Here is a 7,441-nt window from a genome sequence, read left to right as displayed (position 1 = left end):
CGGGGTGTGTTTTCTTTTTATACTTTTCTTTCTTTTTTTAGGAGCATATAAAAGGTTTCGTGCGGAGCGAAGCGTGGGATAATGCCGTGGTGGTGACGTGTCGCCGTCTGTTGTTTCTCTACCATGCGTGCGAACACGTGCCGATGTCTTGGAGCGGTCTCTGTTTGAGGTTAGGCCCGGCTCTTGCTATGACATCATTCATCATCATCAATCATTTTTCTCAATTTCTAATTTTTTTTAAACTCCTAAACCTTTGTGTTACATAATGGATTTTCATTAATACGGCCTCTATATTCACGAAGGATATACACAACTAAAAAGATACAAGAGCCCTTAGATTCAAACCTCATCAAAGAGAACATTCAACCAAAAAGAAAAACCTATGACCTCGGCACATTCTTGCTTCCCGACATCTTCTCCTGAAACAGTCAAAATCGACGAGTGGAAGTTGTTTGGTCATCACTGATTGGTAATAAAAACTTCCAAGAATGTGCCACTCGTTCTTAAATAAAACATTGATTATGAGAATTAGGGAGATGCCAACTGATTGGTGCAAACTTTGTGTGTGGAGATGGTGCCTGTAAAAAGATGGGGCTCACAAGCTAAATTGAGAACCTTTCACAAGCTAATTTGAGAACCTTTTCCTTTAGGATATCGTCTAAATTGAGAACCTTTTCCTTTAGGATATCTTTAGGATATCGTCTAAATTGAGAACCTTTTCCTTTAGGATATCGTGCTACAGAATATATGTATCACTTCTTTGTTTTGCTACAGAAGGTGGAGCAGTTTTTATCTTCTTAGTTTTTGTTTATATGTATTTATAACAATTATTCTATTCTAGATCAATTATTTGTGTAGATCAATTATTTACACCTCTTGCATAGAAACCACCAAATACAGCATATGGGATTCTTTATTGCCTCATGATTTTTGTTTATCTATGCCAACATTTACAGACGCCCAAGCCCTCAATGCTGGGCTCCGTGCAGACGTGAGCCGGCACAATTGTCTGCTTCTCCATGTGCTCCCCAGATAGATTGGGTATCCACATCAAGAATAGGTAATTCAGAAAACATAAGACACAATTATACTTCAATTTAATTATACTATGTTATTTAATTATGCTATATTATGTTTATTCTTCATCTTTCAATCAGTTTCTAACCAGTGAAGTCCTTATTTACGGGAAATTGTCAAGTAATCTCTATTGTACGTGTTCTTGATCGAAGGATATAGTGGTGCATGTGTATTCAGTGGTAGTACTCTCAAACAAAAATATTGAGCATTTGATGTACATCAGAATTGTACTAAGAAGAACAAAATTGTGTGCCATAATGAATCCAAGAATTTAAATTTGATTTATTTGGAAAAAAATTGCTTACAACAGTCTACGTATAAAATCTAATTGTACTACCATCATTATGGTTTTTTAAATAATAAAAATGTTCTCCCTTGCAGTTTGGCAAGTTTAATTTAAGCAATTTGTCCAATTTAATTCATATACTGATTTTTACGTGCATTGCACGTGGACGATTACTGGCAGGAAGAAAAGCCAGACCGGGCACCGAACCAGCCAAGCGCTTGGTTCATCGGTCCAGTTGGACTTCTCAAGGTCAATGAGATATAAATTTTACTAAACTTGCTAATTGTCATACTAAAGATTTATCTTCTCTGGCATGCAGGTATTTACATTACTAGCTATATTTGTTTGTTTTACTTTGTTTGTTGTTCTGGGGGCTCATTGTCATCTCAAGTTCATGCAGTTTTGTAACATTGCTTTCTGGTCCCTGCGACAACGTGCGAGGACAAACTTGATTTTTATGTTTACTAGTGAGCGTGCACGTGCAAAGCACATCTTGCACGTCGATATATATATACTCTCTCAGGAATTCATCTTGGCTCTAGCTGCTGGGCGCGTGGCTCCAGCGACAAGTTGGAGGCGATAGCAACGGTGATTCACGACCCATGGCGCAGCTCACCCTCTGCCTTTGATCATGATCCATCCTGTTCACAAATAATCGCACAAGTTATATAGCTACTAATGCAATGAACAAAGATATCTAAAGGAACAATAGATTCTTGCAGTGTGTGCTATAGTCCTTCCATAATTTGTCCAACTCATATGGCCCAAAGCAAAGTATTTGTTCAAAATATATGTAGTTCTGTGAAATTTACTCTGAATAAAATTATGTCGACTACCTTCAAATGTTTTGCATGCCTCTTGTTCAAGCAAAATTGGGTGATGTAATAAGAAAGTAGGTCTCAAGCACCATAGATGCTTCATGCTTGCCTGCAAAATAGCAATTGACATAAGATTGGAGTATTTCCTGTGCGAAATCTGTTGTCTACCAAAGAATTGGCAGTAGCCCTTATGTGAAGAAATAAACACACTGATCTTAAATATAAGAAAACAAAAATATTGATTTTCAGTTGCTTATCCAGTGTGTAGCAGCATGGACAGTTACTGAGGATGACAAAAAGCATTGGTTGGCAGGAAACTACAAATGCATTGCAAGCAACCAACAGAAGTGCTCAATTCATAGCAAATACAGCCCATACATTGAAATGTTAAAAAAAACAGCGTGGTCTGTTAAACCGGCCTGCATTTGTAATAAAATCAAGTTTGGACTATCAAAGTACATGTTGAACAGTAAGAGATTCATATTTCACACCACACATTTATATAGGCTCCTAGAACAAATTCATATATCGAATAAATCAATCAAAATAGATTATGCATGCAAAATTAATTCCAATTGTCACTGAATTTAGCTGGGTGGCATAATTTTTACAGTACTATATTCACTAATTCCAAGCATTCAAATTTGTACAGGACCATCTATAATTTTGTTTTGAACATGTAACAGCTTCGTGGATTGCAAAAAACAGAAAATGTGCAGCACAAAACCAAGTTAGTTTCATAAAAAAAAAGTTCAATGATTAGGAGTAGATGAGAAAACCAATCTTAAAACGTGAATATAATTGCAGGGAATGAAATTGTGTATATTGAAAATGCAAGGAAAACACCGATTAACTTGATCATTACCTTTATGTCTTGTTCTAACTCCATCACTAACAGCATCCCCTTCACTGATCAAAACAGTTGATGAGCACATCCAAGACCCATAGAAGGCCTGCTCCAACAGAGAAGAATATAAGCACAATAGAGCTATGTGTTCATCAGTAAAAAAAAAAAAGTAATGCAATGCATCACGTGAATTGCTACCTACAATAGTGTCTCAAATCAAAGCTTTGTCACTGCACAGTAGAAATTAACGTAGGCGGCATGCATTTTTATCAGGAAGGCTGAAATGAAGGGAAATAGACAGCTCCAAGCCTCCAACCAATCTGAAAATGCATCATTTACCATAAGTAGTGATCTATGGCCATGTGGTTTGTCAACATGATTTCTTTTGGGCAGCATCATAGGAGGCATAACTCTCTTTGTTCTAAATAAACATGATGCCTATAAATGTATATCTCCAGAAATTTTAGGAACAAACATGTTACCATTCAGTATCACGGTTCCTGAACAGGCTTGGGTAGCACCAAAGCCAGCATAATTTGTGATATCTCTTATGGGCACCCTTCATAATTTGTGAACCTACACAGACATGTACTCTTATTTTGGGAGTACATAATTCACATGTCATGGTGAATTTTTTTTTTCTCATGGTTAAGTTTGGACCCAATGGGATCTATGCAACCTGATAGAGATGTAGTCGCCTCCTTCTTACGTTGTTTATACTTACAGTTCTTTTGAAGCCTAGCTTGTTTCTGTTCTGTAGAGAGTGAAGCATACCTCTCCCTTTCATGCTTTCTCCTAACCTCGGCAGCAGTTAAGTTTGATTATGCAGTGCGCCTCTTCCTAAAACATGTGGCATGGAAAAGTAAAATCAAACCATTATGTGATAAAAATGTGTTGTGGCCAGAAAAATATTAATTATAGCAAGATAGTGAAGATAAAACTTCAGAAAGAACATACTTGACTGTGTTGAAAATTCTGCTGTGGCGTTCGCATTGTTTTTCACTGTATTAAGATGCCGCCTCATGGTTGCTTACGGTTGTAGCACTGTGAAAGTCAGACACTGAAATAGCATAGAGCATATACCATGTAAATCACCGTCTGAAATAACATAAAGCATGTAAGTCAGAAACTGAAATAACCTCCAGACATACCAATTTACTGAAAGTGACTGTCTTGATTCATTCTATGTCGATCAGTTAAGGAAGCTAATTGGAGTTCGGTGTTTGCGTTAATCTTGAATGTGACCAACTGAGCATGGACTGACATAGATGGATGAATTTGTGCGAACAAAGAAGTCAGCACTGTGCTCACCGTAGGGCGAGGCGGCGAGGGCGGGACGGACCTGAAAGCGCAGTGCCGGCGCGAGCAGACCTCGCCTCTCCTTCCTCTCAGTCGCGTAGAGAGCAGGGAAGCAGGGTCACCGACGAGCGGAGGGCTGGCTAGCTGTCAAACTTGTCAAACTTCATATCCATTCTTACAGGGAAGCAGGGTCACCGGCGAGGAGGCTCAGGCGGTAAGCGGAGACGGAGGGCTGGCAGCGGGGTAGGGAGTGCGCCTAAGCCGGCGGCGGCGCCCGGCTGTCCTGTAGTCGGAGGCGGCGGAGGGTTGGCGGCGGGCGCGCGCCCTGAGCCGGCGGCTGTCCGGCGGTCGGAGACGGCAGAGGGCTGGCGGCGGCGGGCTGGTGCGCGCGAGGAAGAGAAGAGCGGCGGCGGGCTGGCGCAGGAAAGGAAAAATTGTTTTTTTTTGTTACTTTGACCGATCGGTAACCGCTGTTTAGAGGTGGTAGAACGGACAGATCCAAACCTTGATATGAGCTGTTGGATATACAGACTAAGGGTTAGAAAAGATATTTAATGAACTGGTATTTTTATATTAGTAGATTAATTTAACTAAATATCCCAATTGCACGCAAATAATCTAATTGCGAAATTAGGACTATGTGGCAAACTCGATGCTGGATCCTGGATGGGGGGTGGACACGATGTATTGTACCGAACTATCGATCAAGACACTACAATCACATAATATTTGTCCTCTGAAATATTTAACAATAATGCTAGACAATTTTGATCGGATTAACCAAGTAAAGTTGGCCTCTATAACGGTTGGGCGATAGCAAAAGATCATAGCAAAGCCAGTAGCAATTTGTACTAGCAATAAATTAGGTTGACATAAGGAGGAACATATTACTAGTTATATCATTTGCAATTGTCTGAATCTCAGTATGTTGGTTGGACCAATCATATATTTTATTGAGATAGGTAACTGACCCGAAACCCCCTCGGAGAACCGTATATTAGAATTTCATCTCGTCCAACTCAAGCGGAAACACAAATTTTTAATGGATAAAAAAAGTTTCAAAACTTAACTTCATTGGATTGGGTCGATTTGCCTTGAAGATATGGTTTGCCTGTGTTGATGTACCCAATTTTAAATTTTAGAATCACTTTAGAGGGGATTTTCCGTCTTTTTTGTCATTTAACCTTATAGAACACTAAGAATTTTTTTAAGAAGGGATAGAACACTAAGAATTACTCGTATGTTTTTTTTTACTTTAATCATGTGTTTTCAACGTATAAACCGCAACCCAAACAAATCTGAAACAATCACGCACTTAGTTAACCCTCTTTACAGGAAGAGAGTTTATTCAACATGCTCATATCACAGGATTTCTATTAGCATCAAGCACCGGTACACAAACTCATTACTAGTATATTTATCTGATCTCCTTTCATCAGTATCACTACGGCAAGTCAATTTGGTGGTAGGCGTGGTGGGCGCGGGAATGCCCGTATCGCAGCATAGATCAGCTCCTCTCGGCCAACTGGAGCAGGAGTGGGCAGTGCAGACGCTGGATAAGGGAAAATGCAGTTCTTTGCATGAGATTCGGAAATAGTAATATAAACTGAATTTTGCTGAGAACCAGAAGCTGAGAAACAGGTTAGTATAGAGCAAACCTTGAACGTCAGCAGATTGGAGTACAGCGGTACCCATCAGTGGCGGGCCCAGGATTTAGAGGTTGGGTATTCGAAATAGGTAGGGGTAAAACAAAATTCTTTTTACTTCTAGAAGTCCAATAATTAATTGGTATAATATTACACATTACTAATTGTATAATATTATAGCATATGGCCATAACTTTATAAATTGATAGAATTGATCATAAGTCCAAATTCTTTAACATATATAAGTACTAATTGTTCGACATATGAAAGTGGCAACATATATAACATGTAAAGGATAGAAAATGGTAAAATGATAAAAAAAAACTTACAATTTAGAGGAGAACTTTTCAATGCTTGATATTTTAAAAATGAGTGATGATGTCCTCATCCTTTAACTTGTACAAAAAATTCTCTTCCAATAAATGTAGATTGTTGCTCATCTTGCTTCTTGTTTTTATATAGTTCATCGAAGAAAACACCCTCTCTAAATTCTCTAAATTCCTAACAACAGCTCATATATAGCCTCATACTATCATCATATATATAAATTTAACACACTGAAAATTAAATATTATGGTTCTAAGTTATCTAAATTCCTAATATTTACAGCTTTATACTATCAATCTGTCAATAAATATACACTTAACAGTTAACACTCTGAAAAATAAAGAAGACAGGAACTGAGGAAGTTGAATCCTTCGGTGCTAGTGAACTATTGAACTACTATAGAACAAATCAATGAAACAAGCCGTCGCCACCGGAAAACATAACTACTATTGAACTACCTAGAACAAATCAATGCAATGAATCAATGAATCAAGCCCCTCACGCAATCCATGCCAGGCCGGCAAGCCGTGGTCGTTCGGCTGCCGCATCGCGTACCTGTGTGGTGGCCTGGTGGACTGGCGGCCTGCACGCCTGGCCGAGCCCCAACGCCGCACGGCCGCAGCCGTCGACGCGCCGCCTGCACGCCTCGGCGCCTCCTGCCGCCGACGCAGCCGCGCACGCCGCAGCCGGAAGCCTCTGCCGCAGCCGCCGACGAGCACGCTGCAGACTAGACTGCAGTCGCCGCCGCCCGACGCGCTGCCTAGGCTCCTACCCGCCTTGGCGCCGCCTTCCGCCGACGCAGCAGGAAGTCGCCGCCGCCGCACTGCCGCACGTCCTCGCCGCCACACCGCGCACGTCCTCGGTCCTCTGGTTAGGGTTTGGCCGATTTGGGAATTAGGGCTTTGGTTTGCTGTGCCTAGGCGAGGAGGGGAAATGAACTAGTTGTGGCCCAAACTGATTGTGGGCTGAGATGAAAGGGGAGGGAAGTGGGAAATTTAGGCCCAATAGAGAAGAAACGATGAAACAGGGCCCAAAATGAGTAGTTTTAGCCTTTTTCTTTAATTTCTTGAATACATATACGAGGTATAGAGTACATATACTTATTTTTTTTGTCTAAAAATCTTGGGTATACGTCTGAATA

The 7,441-nt window shown here is 40.3% G+C and overlaps 3 long non-coding RNA genes across 8 annotated transcripts; 1 reads left to right on the top strand and 2 right to left on the bottom strand.

Annotated features, from left to right (window-relative positions):
* The first annotated feature begins 773 nt into the window (after nt 1-773).
* Nucleotides 774-1,804, top strand: LOC112939270 (uncharacterized). Its single transcript, XR_003242857.2, has 3 exons — nt 774-1,060; nt 1,544-1,612; nt 1,683-1,804. It is a non-coding gene; the product is annotated as an uncharacterized lncRNA (long non-coding RNA).
* LOC9271859 (uncharacterized) lies at nt 1,742-4,759 on the bottom strand. 6 transcript variants are annotated; one of them, XR_010737908.1, is made up of 9 exons: nt 4,371-4,510; nt 4,180-4,287; nt 3,986-4,088; nt 3,753-3,868; nt 3,511-3,621; nt 3,227-3,348; nt 3,047-3,134; nt 2,200-2,290; nt 1,742-2,004 (listed from the first exon to the last, which is right to left on the bottom strand). It is a non-coding gene; the product is annotated as an uncharacterized lncRNA (long non-coding RNA). The 6 variants fall into 6 exon arrangements; XR_010737906.1 differs by having other exon boundaries at nt 3,231-3,348; XR_010737907.1 differs by having other exon boundaries at nt 3,231-3,348; nt 3,511-3,604.
* A 788-nt stretch (nt 4,760-5,547) lies between these two features.
* On the bottom strand, nt 5,548-7,180 carry LOC136354228 (uncharacterized). The gene is made up of 2 exons (XR_010737912.1): nt 5,986-7,180; nt 5,548-5,879 (listed from the first exon to the last, which is right to left on the bottom strand). It is a non-coding gene; the product is annotated as an uncharacterized lncRNA (long non-coding RNA).
* Nucleotides 7,181-7,441: the final 261 nt, after the last annotated feature.

Source organism: Oryza sativa, chromosome 1 (genome assembly GCF_034140825.1).
Source record: "Oryza sativa Japonica Group chromosome 1, ASM3414082v1".
In the NCBI taxonomy this organism is placed as follows: Eukaryota; Viridiplantae; Streptophyta; class Magnoliopsida; order Poales; family Poaceae; genus Oryza; species Oryza sativa.
Note: the sequence above shows the minus strand (reverse complement) of the source record. Positions and strands in the feature narration are given on the sequence as shown.